We start from the raw sequence: 21837 nt of genomic DNA on the forward strand, positions 1-21837 counted from the left end.
TTTTTGAAATCACAACGTCAGTGAGTTTCCACGAGTGCGCCAGGGGGAGCATATACTATTCGTACATCCCCCGACGTTGCTTTACTTCGGGAAAGGCGATCGATCGATCTAGGGGCGGTGTAGTACGCGTGGCTGCGTGGATGCGCTTTGAGTTATAGAAGCTCACCAGTCGGCGTGACAGCTTAGTTATTGAATACAAAATGCAATTTTTCAAGTCTCTACGTACCCGCGGTATCCCGCACCAGCGCCAGTCTCCGACCATCGTCTCGGAGAAACGTGGCGGAGGTCCTTCGCGTGTGCGATGATCGAATCTACGAGAGGATTTTGAGATGGTTATATGGAGATCGAGTTCCCACCCGTCTGTCCCGACGCTTGTATTTCTCCATCCTGCGTGATGTTACTTCATGCGTGAGGCTCGCATTTGCGTAAGAACGCCACGCGTGGAACAGAAAAATTCGTAACCGATATGTCGCGAAACCGAGTTTATACACGATATCACTTTGTTGCCGTCTATGTGCTAGTGTCTCAAATTAGATATACAACAACTTCCATTTATCATTTTTGGATGTGCTTATTTTGTTCGTTATATATTTTGTCGGAATGTTTTAAGTTTACTTATCTATAATCTCTTACATAAATGTTGCACTTTAAACATCCAACAAGCGCTAGAAATATCTGCCAAGATAGATCGATTTTTATTTTATTCGATACGCGTCATTCTCAGATATTATTATATCGATTTTAAGAAAATTAATAAAAACACGTGGGAAGAAGCAGAATAAGAGAAAGTTATAAATCTGTAAAGCCTATACGTACTTAGAGTTATTTCCGCAATAATACTATTTGAAACTTCAAATCCGATTTGACTACTAAAGTATGTCTCGTTGCAATTCGAGCATGGATTGTAAATAAGAAAGAAGTATAAAAAAGACAGGAAAAAAATATATTATATATATATATATATATATATATATATATATATATATATTCTGGAAATATAAATTTATTAAGATAAGAAATAATACAGCAAAAATAAAATGTAACAAAGTATTACAGTATTAAATAGAAAGAAACATGAAAGAAAAGGTTGAGAATAAGAAAGTACATGTGCCAAGTAAAAAGGAAGGAGAAAAAATGGATGAAAGAAAAGGATATAAGAAGCAGTAAAAGAGAAAAGGAGAGAGCTTATCAAACTGGATTTATCTCGGTGCGATTAATATATCATTTTTTCGTGAGTCATTTTATAGATTCTTTTTTGTAGAAAAGATATACTTCGGGCGGAAAGTCTCAACGGGTTGTGTGATGACTTTTAAGGGTGAATCGAAGTGACTCTCACTTGTCGAGTAACCAAAGTGTACACTGCTAGAAAATTCTCTTTGGTCTGCTGCCATCGGCTTTACTATCTACGGATTCTAGCGGCCGTGCGGTGACACGCGTATGTAGTTTCCGACTGTAGAGAGACTACATTCTCCAAGCTCTCTCGCTGCTGAGTCTTTCTACGCGTCGTCTGCAATTGCATTGCACGAAATGGACCGTGCGGGCGAGAGATCTTTAAAATCAAAAGTCTCTGGTGTCAGACTGTCGCTCAGGCGTGATTTTTATGTACCTGAATCAACAATTCTTAAATAGTATGTAGAGACTTTTGCGGAGGCGCAACACGATTATAGACAACGCCAAGAATTATAGACAACGCTAATCAATAACGTACATTCGTCTTTTCTTTAATACATCTAATTACCAGCGACGCTGACAATGATTATGTTTGTGCTAAATGATCATAATTTTCTATTATGAGAATACCATCGTGATGTTTTATCCATCTATTTTCAGTTTTCTGACAATAACTGTAAGGAAACGATATCCAACCATCATATATCATTGGTAACGTTGATCGTAAGGAAATGAGAGGGGCGAAATTGCTATTATATAAGTAACGCATGGCATATTAACATGAGATTTTGTACAAAGATCATTTCCCCGTACTAAATTATACGTATCGTCTTTCGCGTTTAGAACAGTAATATTTCCACAACGTGTATGCTCTCTACTGCCGCTGCGTCGCGCCCGCGCCCGCGCCGGCTTGCTTTTTCGCGAAGAGTGCGGCATGAAGTACATGAAGCGGAAAATTGACATAAACTGTTGCTCCTGGCACTTCTTCACGAGGCCCTTTGCTCGAAAGCCGAAGCGTCGTGTACGTTGTTGCGGTAGAGTATAAGGTAGACCTTCACGGTGCTCTCTTATACTAGTCACCGCGAGACACTCTCGAGATAAGTGCGGTCTTTGAGATTTACTTGACATTACCGGTACTCAAGTGAATTCCTCGATATTATCCAGATTACCGCTTCTTACATGTGTGAAACGGAAATTTTAGCAACTAAATAATGACGATAAAAACACTGAGGTGTTCGTAGAAAAAGACTCAAGTCGTTCAAACGCTATTGTCAAATTTTTCGCGACACAAGCTAACACACACATACATACATACATATAGATATATGATAAACTAGAACTAATATCTTTAAATCTGATACCACATAGATCTTGATTTGTATTAGAAATTTGACTTGTAGCGAAAACGCTTTAAATTGCTTCATACGTCTTGTAAAAGTTCAGTCACGCGAGTGTCAAGAGTTACTCTTTCTTATGTAAATTCCTTCAAGTCTTCCTTCCTTTATTCTGAAAAACGGCCTAGACTTTTAGCCGCAAGATCATAGGTTGTAAGATGAGAGTTATATAATTCTGGTAACATAATTCCATTATACTTTTTCCGGAAATAATAAATCAATGTCTAATAACAAGGTTGGCTAGTCAGCAATTTCTCGTGCATGGTGTCGCGAATACCTTAAGATTCCTTTTTCTGTTATTTTTCCTACTTCTACTAATATATCAAAAAGAACTGATCGATTTGCTATATAACTTATTCAACTTACAAATTTCATTTTAATATAATTATAATGCATTATATTAAAAGAAAAAAATCATTTCCTATCTTCATTATATTTTAAAGCAAATATACATTATTACATATAAATTTTTTTAATTATATGGCTCTTTGATACAGTAGAATGAGCATAATGTAGCACGTCGTTTAATTAAAATTTGTACTTAATGAAAATGCTGACCTCTTTACTTTATATTAAAAAGTTAGATCATTTTTCGTCGTGGAAGTTAGTTATTTACAAATTTATATTATTAGTTGCTAATTGTTGACAAAAATTAAATAAATATCTCTGAATTAACTTTCATTTGACATTTATTATTTTTATATACAATATATCATGCGGAAAAAATCAATTTTTATAAATTTCTGTAAAATTTTTCTGTAATTTCATGAAGAAATTTCTTGGAGACAAAAGCATCTTATAAATTTTATAAGATTCTTACATAACTAGATTTACATAATTAGTGAATCAAAGCGATTATTACAGGGTCGAATTTCTTATGGATTGATGCGTAGCATGAGTACTGAAACGCGCGCGACACGTGACTGGAGACTTGCCGTAGATATTAATTAAAATTCGCGCGGGCACTCGACCCGTAATGAAGAGATCTCCCGCTCTTTAATCACCTCCGTCACATGAAAACCACCCCGACGACGTTCGTATGTGTGTATACGTGTGTATAACGCGCGTAGCACGCTTTTGTGCCGCTCCGTAAGTTACTCTCCTTTAGGCTCTCGCGGCGCAACCGAGAGTCCGTTCCAATTACACGTCGTGGTTATAAAGTTTTCGCAAATAATACGGCGGAAGTTGCTGATCTCCTGCAGGCTTCTTATCCCCACCGTGTTCCGCCGCGTTTGTAAAAGGCCGTAAAAAAAATAGTCTTTTTCGCGACGCGGTTGGCTTGCGGCCGTGTCACTCATCGGACTCATTATAACGACGGTCAATGCCTCGATGCCGTATCAATTATCGCACCGCGGAAGTTTCTTTCATCAAAAATATTTTCTCTGCGTAATTAAGAGTTTAACAGGTAACAAGATTCCGGACAAAAGGAACACTATCGATGTGAATGACAAAGCAAATACTTTCTCTGTTTAAACTTGATTTTATCTTTGTTCATACAAATATTACGAAAAACCAGCTACATCATGTAAATTTTAATATTATAATATTTTTCTCAGTGAAATATTGCAATGTTTAACACAAATACATACAGCACAAGTACCAGATTAAGAACTGAATATGTAAAAAAATCTAGTGGATCGCTTTAACAAAATGAATAATCGCTCGTTCAAAAATATCAGTCATAAAACGGAATATTTTCAAACTCAATTGTTATTTCAAATAAAAGGCTAATTTAATAAAGAAATAAAAAAAGGAAATATATAGCGATATTAATAGTTTAGATAGCCACAGAACCATATTTACATTAAAAACCGGCGAGTTTCGACGAGTTAAACTTTTAAAAGCGTAAAAAATAGATAATAGAAGCTTGTCTCTTAAAATCTATATCGCGGACATCGTGCACGAAAAATACAGATAAGTGCATGAAGATCGAATCGTGAAAATTGCAGCCTCGCGAGGAAAGTCACCGCTATGTGGCATTGGGATCGGATTGTTTTCGGATACTCGGATTTTCATTAAATCGAAATCACAATCGCCTCGATTTCAGGGCACACGACGGATAAGAAACCCGGCCGTCGCGGGGCTCTACGGGTCTGAACGTTCATCAGAAATGCATGGGGTTCCCGCAACCGATTCCGCAACCAGAAAAAGGACTGTTTCCTTCTTGCGGAGGACCTCTATACGTGGGGCTGTAAAGTCCGAAACGAAATCCGAGATAAGACGGTCGAGCGCACACATGTGCAACCCACACGGGGACACCTACGCATCGACCGTTCGTATACAATTTATATACATATCACCGTCTACAGACATTCCCCTGGAACGGAGTTTATCTTGATTCTACTGGAGTATTTCTTTGTCGATGCGTTTCACCCGCCGCTTTTCTCCTTTTTTCCCCCCGTTCTCCCGTTCTTTTCTTTTTTTAGCTCGGCTCGAGAAAAACCATACGCCCGTGGAATGCACTCTCGGCGTGCGAATTGCGCACGTGCGAGACGAAGATTTTCGCAGATAAGATTTTTCAATGCTAATGTCACCTTACGCCCAGCACCGACGATTCTATCAAATAATTTTGAATGGCTTCTTGCTTTACGATAATAGTTTGTCTTATTGTAAATATTCTTTATATATATAAACAAATATATTTTAAATAATGATTCTTCTCATACAAATTAGCGCTATAAATTATAAATAGCAAATTAATTATTTGAATCTGTCGAAAAATTTCCTTATATGTATAATATATATGCGTAAATGCCGGTATCATATTTATCTATATATATAGCGTAACTCTTGAAATGCATATATATATATATATATATATATATATATATATATATATATATATATACTTATTACTTACATGAATATAGAGATCAAAATCTAAGCAACTTTAAATAAAACAAGAATTTGCTAAAAATTGTGAGCAGTCTTGATATCTATAAAAACGTCTAAAACAAATCAAGTTAAATCTTTAATTTAGCTACTTTGAATTATTCAGAAATATCCAAATAAAAGCAATGCAATTTTAATTTGAAGCATAGGTAAAAAGCGCATTCGAGAAAGAAATGCTGCGAAAATAATAATGCATTTGATCAGTCGAATTGGAAACTTATAGGAAGGCGGGAGTTAACGGTACACATCGTTTTTGGCGAGGATGCCTGACAAATGACAGCAGTCTGTCTATCCCGGGACCAATGAGTCGTCCTTATCAGCTGCCTTACGGTGCCGCAGCCTCTCGATTTTTCCTTTGGAAAAGCGAAAAAAGTCGCTGCCGGCTTACCTATCTATCGATATCACTTCTTTGCCATGGTGGTAGACTGATGATGGAAAAACAAGAACGAGAGCAGATAAACCTTTCTTTCGCGCCGACATCATCAGCTACAAAGATTAATTGGCCTTAATAGAGAAATATCCTAGATTAGTGGCGCTAGACGATGACTGCGATCACAATTATCTGGGCGTCGCGCCGCGCCGCAGCATACCGCGAAAAAACTTCACTACGCGCGCGCACGCGTTACCTCCTATTAATGCGGATTATCTTTCCTACCACGATCACATTGATCAACGTAAAAACGCGAGGCTAGGACAAATGTTTCGCGTTTTTCATCACGTTTTTTGTTTTTTTTTTTCTCGCGCCACGATGCCATCAGTTTTACTCGCGTACATGCTTTCCACCGCTTATTCCTCGACCTTTCCTCCGTTTGCAATAAAAATTGTGAGAAAATCATAAGATAAGAATAAAAATATCCTTTTTTTCGCTTGCACCCATGTTGCAAATGAAAGGTCAACTGCACAAACGAAGTATGGTTTATTGATAAACTTTGGATTCAATCAATATCACAGTTTTGACATACATTATTAGAAATATATAGCATATTATATGAATTCCAAAAATATTTTTTTTTTACCAATATAAAGCAGTAAAAAGTTCAGATAATTTTCAGAGAAAAATAATATATAATAAATGTAGCTATTGGAATGTCAAAACTAGACAACGTTTATTTCTTTCTTCATCAATGTTTTTAGCACACTCAACTAGATCCATTAATGGTTTAATTTGATAAAGTTGCAAAAAATTTATCAAGCCGAGTTCTTTATTTAGATCAGCAGAAAAATTGAAAGAATTTTTCATAATAGTTTAACTTTAATTTAAAAAGTATAATAGGATATTATATCTAATAATAGGTATATTTCTTAATTTATCTTTTTATGTTAAAACAAGCTAAACAAAAATTTTATGACAGCAGTCTGTTTATCTAACGAGTCTTTCTCAGTCACCTTTTGGCCGCGCAGCCTTATGATTCTTCCTTTTTCAGCTAATTGTAAGTTTTCTTTTAAAGAAACGACAATATAATAATATAATATAATAATATAATAATTAAAAATATAATAATAAAATATAATAATTAAAAATCTAAACTTCAAGAGATATTCATTTTCTATTAATACTCTTTCTATTACGATATAGAAGCGATATCCGATTATCCAGACATAGTTTATCAATCAATTTTAGTTGATCAGTTGAATTTCAGTTATATATTTTCGTCGCGCATTTCAGAGGAACATTCCGAACGATTCCCGTACGACGGATCGTCGTATTTTTAGGAAAATCACAGACGTTTTCCGCATTAAACTGAATTGTTATATTTGGACCGCGCGATTCCATCCCTCCCCTTTCCTGAACTCCGTTTATTTCCCTCTCTCCCGTCGCTCCTTTTTTTCTCTTCGAGGTCTCTCAGACTTGCTCTTATTCCCTACCTTATCGGCTCAGATCTCATAAATTTCTCGGAAAACGCGATTAAGCGGCCCCCAGGCCGTCCCCACCCCTCGCACGGATACCATCTACCTCCACTCTTTACCCGGATCCTGAAGCCCCTCCGCGACCCTTCCAATCTAAGTATTCAAATGAGAGAACCAACTTGCACCCCTTGCGCCGTACGCCGTATAGTTTTTTACAATCGTGAGGTCCTCCCCCGCATGCTCGTTATATTCTCTACATAGGGACGGGGACGAAGAAGCGAGCGTGGCGTAGTTGGGTGTATAAGTGGACCAACTCGGAAACTTGCGAACGACGGGAGAGCGGTCGCACACGTATGTACATATATTATCCGCGTGTAAAAGAAAGAAAAACGAGAATCGTAGCGGTATCTCTAGGAATTTTTCTTATGAAGAATCCATGCCGAAAAATTCCCATGTTCCTGCGCGTCCAAGAGGAGGTGTGGGAAGTCAGAGAATTTTATCTTAAAGTAATGCAGGAGAATGAGAGGAAGTTATAAAAAGCCGCGATCTAACCAGCGACGAAAATACCATTATAATGAAACTTTATAAGAAATCGATAACCTCGCAAGCGATACATTTCTGTGTTAATTCAACTCTGTGCAGCGAATTTGGTGTAGCGATTCAGTAACGTTTATGCATCGTTTAGATTAATCTGCTCATATCGTTCGTCTGTTACTCTGTTATTATATATAACCATTAAACTTCTTTTCCTTATGATGTAAAGAGACGATTAAAACGTCCGACCGGGGGAAAGATATACTGGATTTGTTTTGCCAGTGATAGAATCTAGAACTGCTATCCCCCGAGAAGTCTGGCAGTCGAATGGCGAAAGACCAAGATCTTATCTAAATGAACTGCCGGCGTCGTAACTTCGTACATACTCTGGCTAAATGGTCGAACGGCGTGGAAATGTTCCGTTTTTCCTGAGAAAAGTATAATTGGACGCGGATGTAAAATGAGAAAGTTTGACTGCGTATCGTTCCCGAAAACGAGATCCGATAAATTTCTCGAGATATTAGAACGTATACTCGTTGCCGTTAGGTAAATGCCGCTCGAAGGTAAATAAATGTGCAAAACAATGTCGAAAGCCCAAGGAGGATTAGAGATCGTATAAAAAAAATATATATCGGAGCATCCCGTAGGGATGCATTATTTCGGCGCTAAACAGTTTTTCCAAACTGCTATAATCCGGCATTGCTTTCAACGCCGGTAAAATAATATTCTTTCATCCATCAATCTGCAGTAAAGTAAATCCTCTCGGGACTCACGTATCGTGTGACGGATATTCAGCGCTCCCGCGAAGAGAGTGAGGTAAGACGCGCAGTGAGAATATCGGATTTACGTACTATGCAACTCGCCTTTTGCCTGCCGCCGCCCGCGTGCTCTCGCCATAAAGGCTCGTCTTCCTTTCCGACTTCGTCTTTAAACGCGATTTCCATCTTTTGTTTCGCGTCGCGTGACGGACCTCGTGCTGAAGTCTAACGCTTCGCATTGCGATAGTCACTTCGCATATATATAGTCCCGGTGTTTTAACTCCCCCAAAAGATCGTAATCGAAATACTATTCCCTAGCATGAAATTTTCCGCCATAGCCAGCGCGAATCTTGTCTGACAAAACTATCTGGTATTCGCTTAAAGAGAACGCGATTCGAGCAACCGGATAGGAAATTCAGACGAGGACAGCCATGCCGATTAATGGAGTTCCGATCAATATTTCATTGAGGGTAATTTGCGAATGCATTTTCGTCCGTTCACCGTACATTTGAACTTTTCCGTGCTTCCGGAAACGTGTAATGCAAATTTATTCGTTTATGAGTTTACACAATCGATTATGTGCCCGGGCATCAGCAGATTTTACCGTCGAAAATTAATCTCTTCTTAATTACCGTAACATCATATTTTCCAATTCTACAAATAACGGCTAAAAGAACGCAATGCACTGCACATAAAGTCGGAAAATGGTCGTAGCGGGAGCTTAATGGACGGTATTGCCCCGTGTCGATCTGAATTGTATAGTATACGACGTCCAATAGGTTGCCCTGCATTCGTCTACGCTCCCTCGTCGCAGCAGTTAACCGATTTTAATTTCCTGCGCGCCTTTATAGCCGCGAAGGTTATTATCCCTTTCAACCTCTCTAGGACGACATTCGTCGACGTGCCTCGCGAAATCTCGCACGCTCCCATCGGGACTCGGGACGCCAAATAAGTGCTGCGCTCTGCACCACGGTAAACCCTAATAACGAATTCATCAGTATTGACCGAAACATGATATACGCGCAAGAACAATATTCGTTCCCTTCCGCTTCTGCACCGGGAGAGGGAAAAAGATCATCGTCGTAACTGCCTGTCGAGAATTTTATGACTGTGTACGTAGGATCTTTATGGCGCATGCTGATTTATGTGGCAGATCCGTGAAAAAGTCACAAAATCTACAAAACCGACATGCTACAAAATTTAGTCTCAACCTCAGATTTTCATATATTATTGATAGTATATTATCCTCTGTTCCACTCTCTCGCTGAAAAAAGATTGCTTGTAATATTTAAAAGTACTACGTATACAGGGTGTTACCTAAGTAAATACACAAATTTGAAGGGGATATTCCTTGGCTTATTTTAAGAAAAAAAAGTTTTATAAACGTGTGTTCTAAACTGCTTCGTTTTCAAAATACAAGGTGTCAAAAGATATTTTATTCAAATTTGATATGCGTACGTGGTATTAAAGAACTATTTTCTAGTACCGATAAAACATTTTTAAATCCAACAGGAGCGTGCGTTTTTGAAAACGAAGCAGTTTAGGCATGTTTATAGGATCTTTTCTTCTTAAAATAAGCAAAGGAATATCCCCTTCAAGTTTGTATACTTGCTTAGGTAACACCCTATATATCTGCTACATATACAAATGTACGTGAATATCACATTTCTCTTATAAAAATAACGATTGACAAATTTAAAAAAGAGGTGAAATAGACAAGTATAAACGTAGACATCCACACATAAATAAAAACGAAATAAATTGCGTTTCTCGCTAAACTAATTTTGGTCTACGTATAAATAAATGTGAAAGAATAGCAATTACCATCAGTTTTGCGGATTTAGCATCATTCGCACATTGTGTCCCGTTTGTGCCCCTTATTTTAAAACTCGTTCAATTCATATCGGATAAAGGCTCAAAATGTAAAAATTGCAAAACCAAAAATGTTCGAAAACGGAAGAGGGAGCAACAGAGCGGAAGTCCGCATGGAGAAGGTTGAGCCCTCGGCGTGTTTTCTGGTCACATATTTGTAAAGTACCCGGCAGCCAGCCGCGCTCTATTCATTTCTGTCCGTACGACGGACGTCCCGGATCCCGGTGCATGCCGCTCGCATAAATTCCGACCACGCAGCATATGAAAGAAAAAAGATTTCCGCCTACGGCACGCATGGAAGATGACGGTAGGATCCTGTTAGTAGAGACGGAAGAGTATAGTCAGGGAAGGATATTCAAAAGAAAAGTGATCCAGGATAAATCTGTCTTAAGAGTCTCGAGGGAACGAATGTTGTCTTATTCATTGTTACCTTCAAGCATATTCTGCCTTCGCCTGAGAATAATAACAAATTCACCAGATAATGAACATTCAGAATTCATAATTGATGATAAGAATTTTTTCAAATAGAAGGATAAATTAAAAATATGTATTTGACTGAATTTTATCATTCAATCTTATATGTATTAAAGGATCATAATACACTTCTGCTAACTTGCAGAACGTTTAGCGATAATTGTTTATATATAAAGTGTTGTTTATATTTCATTATATTTTTTAATGGTATATATAGTTAAGAACCTGGGCATTCAATCCGCGCGATTATGAATTCCATTTCTCTGTTTCTCATCTTTTCACTATATCGATTTTCAGTTCTGAGCAACACTTAAGTCTTTGGAGCGAAGGAGCAACGTGAGGTGAATATTCAGATACAGAAATGTAAGAAATACATACGTAAAAGAATATTCAGACGTAGGTTGGATCAATTCTACAAAGCACAGAATAGGAGATTTTCTTATTCTGCTGATATTCCCATATGTCAGACGGTGGCGAGAGATGCATCTTGCAACACGTCAGTTTAATCTCAAATATCGAAAACGCCATCACTATAATTTTTCTTTTGTATTATTATATTTCTCGGATAACGATAATTTTAAGTTCAAATGTATATACACATATATGTTACTGTTCTATTGCTTTTGACTAGTAAAATTTAATTTTCACAAATATCGTGATGCTTCAAAAATTCATTATTGACAAAAATTTTCAAGTGTACTTCCTGAACATGTCTAAAAGCACATATGATAGAGATAGCATCTATTTTATTTGTTCCGTGGACACTTTTGAAATAGCTAAAACACTGATAAATAGAGAAATGTTGCACAAATGCTAACAAAAACACCAGATTTAGAAATCAGTAAGCTGCTGAAAAATATGAATTTTATTATGTCAAAGATAAACAAGAAAGCTAGCTAGATTATTCAGCGTTTATATCACTTTAGCTAGATATATATGATCGTGTATCGGAATACAAATAGATCGAATATAGACAATTAGTTGAACCGCGCGATTGATATTGCAAACGGAATGTTAAAAGTTAAGAGGAACCCAGCTGCGATGAGAAAATACGATGTAAAACGTTTCCAAACGTGGAATGTATAGCGCGACAGTTTTCAGCGCTTATTCGAAATTGTATCTAGACGAGTGGCGCAAATATTCCATATGAAAATGACGCATCGCGGTTCGCGTTTCCCCTCGTTGCCGTCGCTGAAGTTTGTGCTACACATTTTTCCCGCTTCTCCGCCGCGAGTTTAGCAGTATGTCCATCTATCCGTCCGATATCATCCAATTGCGGAAAATACCGAACGTGGTTAACCGCACATATCGTCGCTACAAACGAGTCGCGGGTCCGCGAGCCAAATCACGAAAATTCGAAAAGCAATACAACACTTGGAGCTGATACGCGCTATTATTTCAGGCGTAAAGAGCCAAATGGCTGGGTTGATGTTCATCACTTCCGATGGACAAAGATGGAACGCGTTTAATGATAGCGACCAATCGACCGAGCGATAATCTAATCGTTACTGTGTCGTGCGTCGACTATTACATAAAATGACAGTTTCCATGATTAATCGTACGCTACGCTGTGCTATGCAATGCTATATTCACTTGATGTCACTCACGGCTCGAAACGTACTTTATCGAAATATTTCGAGAATTAATGAAAAGTCATATCTGTATGTATATATATGTACATATCCATTTATCTAATTACATATGTACAATATGTACATGTATCAGAATTACACTAAGCACACATTTATAGCTTTTTTGCTTATAGTTTCTTCTGTCACTCAACTGATTAGACTTTCTTACGATAATTGAAAATATTATTTTGTCACTGTTATTTTTATATTAAAAGTACCGTGTGAAGTTTTTTCAAATATATTATTGCAATATCTCAGTAAATAATACGGATCCCTGAAGTAAATCCATTTGACCATTCGCGTCATTCGTGAGAAAAAGACTAAGATATTTTTCTCGCAAATGTAAACGTCGATAACAGAACAACTGAAGATTGCACTTCTAGCCGTTTACTCAAGTATAACAACGATATTATCCGTGCATTACGAGAAAATACATTCACTCTTAACAAACCGGTTTTCTGTTTATCCCGAAATTTGACCATGCTATGCATCTGCATCTGAATTTGTTACCGATACTAAAGTCTGTATAAACGAACTTTTACCGATAAATGCACATATTTATCGATAAAAATGCGTTCAGAATACGGGCCTAAGTCTTTAAAATAGCTCCTATGAAACGTGTCCTAGAGACACGCAAGAGGGCAATATTGTTTTTTAACACCGATCGATTATTCGAGTTCGCGATATCTTTCTGTTTGTGTTATATCGTTGATAAGATGAATGAAATAAATTATGATGACATGACAGTCGTAACGATAATCAATAAGCTAATAAACTAACCCATACAATAGAACTATACACACTCTCAGAAAAGATTTCTAGATACAATACTATTAGGATCGAAATAGGGCCAATCATATTTAGTATTGAAAGAAGAATATTTTAATCTTAAATAGAGGAATTCTTAAATCTAGAATAATTCTGAGAAAATTAGAGGGATAGCATCAAGATTATTTTACCAAAAACCAAATATATTTCCTTCGATTTTAGATAGAAGATTATTTTAATCTAGATTTAAGAATTCCTCTATTTAAGATTAAAATATTCTTCTTTCAATATTAAATATGATTGGCTCTATTTCGATTCTAATATAGTATTGTATCTAGAAATCTTTTCTGTGGGTGCATAAATACGTAAATTCGATAAGATCGAAAACCATATAAACTATAGTTCTCTTTAATTACGATCAGAACTATCTTTATTGTGAAAGATTTGATTTATTCGCAAATTTTCCTCCAATAATCGGAAATTATATGGTATGTGGACCTTGCACGACTCGTGCACGTCACGGTTCTCGAATTTGAGTTGTTTAGTTATCTAGAACGAATGACGCTGGTACGCGCCAACACGAAATGACCGCGCCAGAGAAATAACAGTGGCGCGCGGCGGGGAGCGCGCGTTATAGTCGCGCGTGGCGATCGGCTACGGCAATTTGCGACAACTAATCTAAATTCAAATTGCCTCGAACAAAACTAATCTAGTGGTCACACGGAGCGCCCGCAGTCGCCCGGCCTCGCAACTCGCGCCACTCCGCGCCGCTACTCTTCTGTTTCACGTCCCTTGCTTTCACCCTTTCACCCTTTCGTGCCGTCATTCGAAACGTGTGCTCCATCGCACACCGATAGACCGCGAGTGACAATCGACCTAGCTCCGACTTGGTTAAAATCTACCCGCGTAGACGCATACGAACGCTGATTTAGAAACCGGCGGTCCAATTGTTTATTCATATACGCGCTCGAATTGTATCGTATCGTGGCGGTACGAAACAGATCGAATAATAAAGTTAGTTACGAAAGCGTGAAGAATGATCGAATTTAGTCCCTCTAATGCTTTCAAGGAGTTGCGTGAGATGTTCGGAACAACTTCTTCACTGCATGCCGGCGTGCATTAGTTTCAATATAATTAATTTTTATTACCGCCTTAAATATATTTTATTACGCTTCTCGATGCACGAGAAGCGTAATAAAGTATAATTGTAAAGTAAAAATTATATTTGTACAGTAAAAAATATATATTTGCGTTATTCAAACAACGTGTACAAAACATCCGCTTAGAAACGGATACAAAACGGATTAGAATATCCAGAACACGAGATATCAGGATGGTTTTAAACAGTTGACGACCCCAGGATATATCAATTAGGATTTTCGACGATTATATCTTTCGGCGGAAGCGTATAGATTTTTCACCGTTCGCCGAGCAAGATTTTTCCAAGAAAATCGCACTTAAATCACGACGCGAAAACTCGCCAGGCTGGCTGGCGGAACACATTATAAACGTGCCGTTCCACGGATATTTCGCATATTTCAGGAATTCCACTCAGGAGGGTTCGCGTTTGACGCATGACTCATCGCCTTGCGTAAAGAACACCACTGCATTTTCAGCTACCCGGGCGCGGCGCATATCGCTGGCCAGTTAAGCTCAATCAAATTAACTTATACTCCAAATAAACTAATTCAGACGCGCGAATATAAAATAAACGAGTTCATTAAAGAGTTGCGATATAAAATTTTTCTTTCAAGTGAAGAATCATTTTAAATCAAGCATAATTAGAAATAATTAAGTCTTCGCCACGATAAAAATATGTTCTCAGACCGAACATGTTCAGGATAAAATAGGTCCCTCGATACACGATTAATCAAACATATTGGTGCAGTATACGTCGATTTTTTGAAAATCCAATTTTTGCTTTTTTAGAACATCCCTTTTTTACTTGAAAAACAGCGGTCACGTGGTTATATCGTGTTGATAATCGAACTTTTACACATACATGTTCCAATTTTCGGAACACACCATTGAAACATGCCTCCGAAAATCTCGACGGAGCGAAAATGCCTCGCTGAAAAAACATTTCGACGTCAAGGTATTACGGCTTTAATCGTGGACTAGAGGCAATCGTGTTTTAGATTTTAGGGTTGGGGCCAAGGAAGGAACTTGTAAACCTGAAGAAGCAATATTGGTTCGACGGTAGGAGTTACCGAGCCACAATTCATTACGAAAATCGATTCGCCGGCAATAGTGGCTGATTGGAGGTGGTCACTAGTTTCATCTCTTTTCTTCTTCCTATTTTGTTCCTTCTTCTCGCTCTTTTTCCCTCCGCTCGTTTTCGTTTCAGCAATCATTCGCGGATCGTAGTTACCCTAAGTTTGATTCGAGACAAACTGTATCGCGATTCAACTCCTTAAATTTAAACCGGAAGAACGTTAGGAATCTTCGTAGACGATTCTTCGCCGCATGAAATGTTATTCCGTTATGCTAAACTTTTATATTCGTTGTCTCAGATAGATCACGGAAATAACATTTGCACAATTGTAACAAAACTGCAATAATGTTATTTTTAATAAGAATAAAATTGAAAAAAAGGAGGAATTTGTTGAAACAGCAACTTTTTTCGCGTCTAAAAATTAATTATGTACAATTATTACATTATTACATTATATATATTACAATTATACATTATATATGTAATAAGACCAAGAGTGAGAGAGAAAAGCAAAAAACGAGCTCTGTAGCTTTATTCGAGAACTTTTTCGATTTGGATTGTTTTGCGTTCAAAAAATACCATAATAAAACATTTCTTTTTTTATTATGTATAACATATATTTTTTCCTAATGCATAATAACATGGTTCACAAAACTTACTGTGGTTTAACTTTATGCGTAGCGTCGTGAAAGAGCTTACCTATATGCTTATTTTACGACAAATACAAGATAGCTATAAATTGTGTGTTAAATTTTTACGATACCGAGGGATTTATATTCATGTAACCGCGTAACTAAGATTTGTGTATGTTTATATTTTAGTTATTATAAGAGCTCTCTGACACCTCGCTATGAAAATCAATATGCCGCGCGAACATCCACCTCTTTCCGTTCGTCGGTACTTGTTTTACTTTGAATCCTTCACTTTTGATTTAATCTCATATTCCTAACAAATTTGTGCAATAAAGATGAAAAGAGGACAGTATTAAGTAATAAATATCGGTGCGCGTTATCGCGCAGGAAAAAGGACGTCTTTAAATCCGGAAGTTTCGTGACGCTAAGTGATGGGACAACAGTGCACGAATCAGGACAATAAAGGTCCGCCCTGTCTGCGAGGGGTTGCTGTACGCGGCGCCTCACACCACGTGGCATTGTCCCGGCCGGTATTTGTGATATTAAACTGTTTAATCACCAAACTATAGAAAAAGCGTGAGTGCCTACGGTCGCGCGCGTCGTCGTTCGTGAGTTTCGTATGCGTATATCTGTGTGCACATCGGTTCTCGCATAGCTCGTAAATCTCACCCATTCCGAGTTCCCCCATATATATACCATAGAGGAACGGACGTTTATACACCGATACAACATGCTTGTCGTAGCCGATGGGTGAGTGTACGAAACATCCAGTTGAATCGACGAGGAACAGAATGCAGAGGATGCAGAAGAGTGAAATCGGAGGGAACAACAAGTTACACGGTAGTAGCGCGAGAATCCTTTCTTCTCTTTCTCTCTTTCGCGCTTTTATAACCACTTTAATATAAAACTCTGACGGCTTATCCTTTCTCCAAATAAAATTAGCGAGGCTTACGAATTAATATACGTTTTAACCATTCATGTAATGATATGCAAATTTTATTCATCTCTCCATTCCGTTTATTTACGCCTTAATTACATAATTACAATTGTAGAATCGGAACTATAAAACTTGTATCTATTTCTCTAATATTCTTCTCGAACAATTTTAATCGATAGTTCGGATTTAGTAATATAAATAGACTCTAAAATTTCTAGCAAAGTTAAATACAATCGATGCTACACATTCAGCTTTTAGAGCAAAACCATTCATCGAGAAAAATTTGCGTCAACGCGAGTAAAATTTATCGATATATTTTATTCTCTCGCTATCATTAATTGACCGCGACTCATGGCGACGGGCATCGATAACGGGCATGAAAGAATAAAGGATTAGTGTCGGTGTGAAAATCGCAAAAAATAGAAGGAGAATATAAATAAACACGAATATATAGATTTCGGTGCGGGATTTGCAGATCCGGGAGAGAAGCGACATCGGACAGTATATTGCACCGCTTGTTGCACCGCAACGAAACGCAATAACGTATCGGTGCACAAATGTCAGTACGGTTGCCTGTCGCGGCACATATACACCGCGGGCGAAGCTGTCGAGAACCGAAAGTATAACAACCATAATAGGCTCCTGAATTGTGTGGCGAACAATGGGCAAAATGAAAAACGACCCAACGCCTCTCTCTCTCTCTCTCTGTTTTTTCTTTAAATTTTTTTGTTAAATGAATTTTATCTGTATTTTTTAATTTAAATTATTAATTTTTTTCTCATAGATAATTTTACATCGTTAGTATATGATGTAAAATATTGATAAACGGAATAGGCAACTCTTGAATTTTTCGCCTTTCGATGCTATTCCAATAGTATAAAATGTTCACAAAAAACATTAAGACAGTAATACGATAAGACAGATATATGTGAAATAGCTTAATGCAAAAGTAACACCTACTTATGCATTAGCAATAGTTTACCAAACTCATCCCTATACCTATCACTGAAAAACACGTATTTCGCTCGTTATTCAAAGTTTACAAAAGTCTAATGAGAGATCTCCAACCGCGATAAAATAACAACATACATTATTTACGAGAATTTTATTGTCCAAAATAAACTAGTAAAACTGCTATATCTCTCATCTCATCACGCGGCGAAAGTTAAACTTTGCCTCCAAATATTTTTGATTATTATTTTAATTCGAGTATTATTGCGTTCTGCACCCAAATTATCTTGTATTACGCCCGAGTTACTTCCTAAATTATCTCGCGTAACATACATAAATTGTATCGAGCAATAAACGATATGTACATTGGCACAAGCATTCCAGCCATACCAAATTTAAAACGTAATTCCGGTATTTTAGTACAATTTTAATAATGTGTTCCGAGATATTTTCAAAGAATTTAAAGTAAAATTATTATACATTATCTTAAATTACTACACACGCATACCGGAACTCATTTTCGATAATGAATCAAAAAGCACGTTATTGAACAACAGTATAATGTAATAATACAGCTCTTTATTTTTGACATGGCTTTTTAATGTATAATCTACATATATATTATAGATCAAGTTTATTACAAGGTACGATACATCATAAAATTTGTTAAGAATTTTTGGTAATGTAGTGCACGAGTAAATTTTTTAAAACATTATACATTTTATATGTTCAACCAAAAATCACTTACTCTACTAACTCGCGTTATATAATTACATTACCAGATATAAGTGTGAACATAATTTTGATTTCAGCATATTCAAACTATAATTTAAAGTTATATGTATAATTTATTTTAATACTGACACAATTTGACGTTTGCATAGTGCCCGAATTATGTACATATATCGAAGGGATATTCTAAAGAGATATTCTGTAAAGTGAACGGACGAAAAGTGATATCATATTTGCCGTATTTTGCTGTAGAGAGTACAAACAAAAATATATCACGTAGTATTAATTCTTCGCGTTAAACGCTTGATATTATAATTCTAAGGATTTTACTGTGGTTCCCTGAATTTCGTGATCATTATCGCAAGGCTGCTTCTTCAGAAACTCCAGATCAAAAACCTCAAAAGCTTTTTTTTCACTCTAAGGTGTTATAACCTCAGCCACTAAATATATAAGCACCTTTCACGCAGCATGGCATGAAATTATATAAGAAAACTAGTCCACCGTGTAGCCACCACAATCTGTCCCGATTTCCAGCTTGGCGTAGGACATGACAGCTTTACGAGGATAATAAGCTAGTATTACGCCCTCACGGTGAGAGTTTTTGCAAATTGAAGTAAATTCCATTCCCATCCCTGTATTCCCCCCTGTCGTCCACGATGGTGTACGATGCGTGAAACCACATTCTCCGTAAGTAATGCTTTACTACGCTCGTTGGCCTGGTTCTCTCGTCTAGATCGCAGTCCTCCAGACTTCATAAGAACTCTCTCGCCCGAGTGCTTATATCCGCGTCAAAGCACCAATAATATCATCAGCCCATTTTAACGTAGCAATCGACAGTCGTGAGACTTTTTGCGGTTATGATGCAGTGCTACATGATATCATAATTATATGACGTGCAATTTACATATATGTATATGCACAATCATCATATGGATATATACGAGGGTCGTTCAATAATAAGTGCTTAGAAAATAGAAAAAGGAGATTATGTTGAAAAATAAAAAAAAATCTACCCAAAATAACTTGTTTTTCTATCTTTTTCTAAGGACTTATTAAACGACCTTCGTATTATAATGTAATGAAAATCTCTCAAATTTTCTCAAATCGTATGAAAAATCGTAATTATATATATATAATAAATATGAAGTCAGAGTAATATTGATATACTGATATAACTAGTGAATGTATTTATATGACACAGATGATATATCTTTGTACGAAACGATTTCTATCTTTGCATTTGTGACGCTGGAAGCGCGAATAATTTTTTGTTGTCGACGTATTATCGATTGTAATATCGAAATTCAAACTCGCGCAAGGTATATCGGTTTCATTTCCCGAATAAAACTATGTATCCGTTGAAATATCCATGAAAATATATTTGTTTATCCGTGCACCGAGAGAGCGGATCCGCGTATCTTTAACCAGTAGTCACAGACAAACTTGGCCAGTCCCGACAACACCTTCTCCTGGGTTTGTTCCTCGACAGAGTGGAAATATCCCCTCGAAATGTTTTCCGCGAAGATAGTACGTGCTCTGCGGTTTTACCCTACCTTCCTCACATGAATATTCACGGCTAATTTGTAAGAAGCTCTCCAAACAACGTTGCTACATACCGTCTAACCGAGCGTACAAGCACTCATACACGTGCGTACCAACACGACTCGACCACCAGAATTTACCTTTAATTATCGTAAGAGCAAATAAAAGATCGTTTTCACGTGTAAACAGCGAGAATATCCGTCGATAAATTCAATTTCAGCGTCGACTATCGGTACACGTTGGAAAATCTTCAATTCAGAATTACGTTAGTGCAAAATTGAAATCCAGCTAGGAAGAGAGCAATAAGTTACACGAGAGAAGATGATGGATAATTTGCGATAGAGAAAAGCGTACGTTATATGAGAATAATATCTCGACGATAATCTTTTAACAATTGAAATTTATATATGGATATACATATATTATGTAGCTTGGCTCTGAAAGAGGAAGAAAAAAGCGATAATATATTGATTACATTTTATTAAAATTCTGGGAAATAATAAAAGATGCAAATGTCTGACGGCGAACCGGAAAAATATTGGGGAAATTATTTGCAACCGTATACACGATGTACGGTTCAACAATGAAATCTGGAATAACGTCGATACGTACGCGTATATAGAAAACATCGCATCGGCGACACTTTTGTGCTCGGGCTCAGCACGCTAGAATTCTCATAAAATGCAAATATTATTAGCATTCTCCGATGTCCTCTTACACGCGACGTCCGCGATCTTGCCAATATACATGTCTACGTGTACGTACCGTACTTGATATTCAGATGATGAGATTTACGACAGATACAGATACAAAGATATACATCGTCGGATAGTTCCTTACCGTTTGCACATTCGTTTCAATTCTTCGTCGAGTGAAAATGCGTGAATTCTACAATGATTCTCTCCACGTGTGGACGATCCACATATTTGCATAGGTATACCCGATATTAAGATTATTGACATGACACGTTTGCGTAACATGGTTCTCGTGTATTCTCCCGATTCGCTGGCTTATTGTGCGTAAATTATGTTTTACGCAAGGATTTTTATCGCTTACGTTAGTAAAATGGGAAAGTTATACAATAATTAGCACATTCGCAAATTTACGATTTTCTTAAGATTTTAATAAATTTAAAAAAAAAAAGAAACAAATTTAGTTCTTTAAACTCATTAAAATCTTTTTAGAAAGGTACAAAATGTAAATACAATTTTATAAATTTAATTAATTTTAATTAATTTAATTTTATCTTAATTAATTTAATTTAATTTAATTTAATAAATTTAATAAATTAAATTAATTCAATTTAAATTAATTTAAATTAATTAATTTTATTTTATCCTTCCAAATAGTTATCGTTTTTTTCTCTGTAAATAGCTTTAAGAGGAGAAAATATTATACAATATTCATTCCGAGTATTGATGTTGAACATACTACATGCCCTGAATGACAGTGCAATACCGAGAGTGACATTCCGTTGATCTAAACTC

General features: G+C 36.8%; 2 protein-coding genes across 5 annotated transcripts in view; one reads left to right on the forward strand and one right to left on the reverse strand.

Moving 5' to 3' along the window:
- LOC143896785 (lachesin) overlaps positions 1-21837 on the reverse strand; it is a 163994-nt gene that overhangs the window by 113352 nt on the left and 28805 nt on the right. The gene's annotated exons all lie outside the window — the stretch shown is intronic.
- The window catches only part of LOC143896784 (synaptogenesis protein syg-1), a 143526-nt gene that overhangs the window by 34675 nt on the left and 87014 nt on the right, over positions 1-21837 (forward strand). The window lies entirely within an intron of this gene.

The sequence above is a fragment of the Temnothorax americanus genome, unplaced genomic scaffold (assembly GCF_048541705.1).
Source record: "Temnothorax americanus isolate GAGA-0224 unplaced genomic scaffold, ASM4854170v1 Scaffold2, whole genome shotgun sequence".
Classification (NCBI taxonomy): domain Eukaryota; kingdom Metazoa; phylum Arthropoda; class Insecta; order Hymenoptera; family Formicidae; genus Temnothorax; species Temnothorax americanus.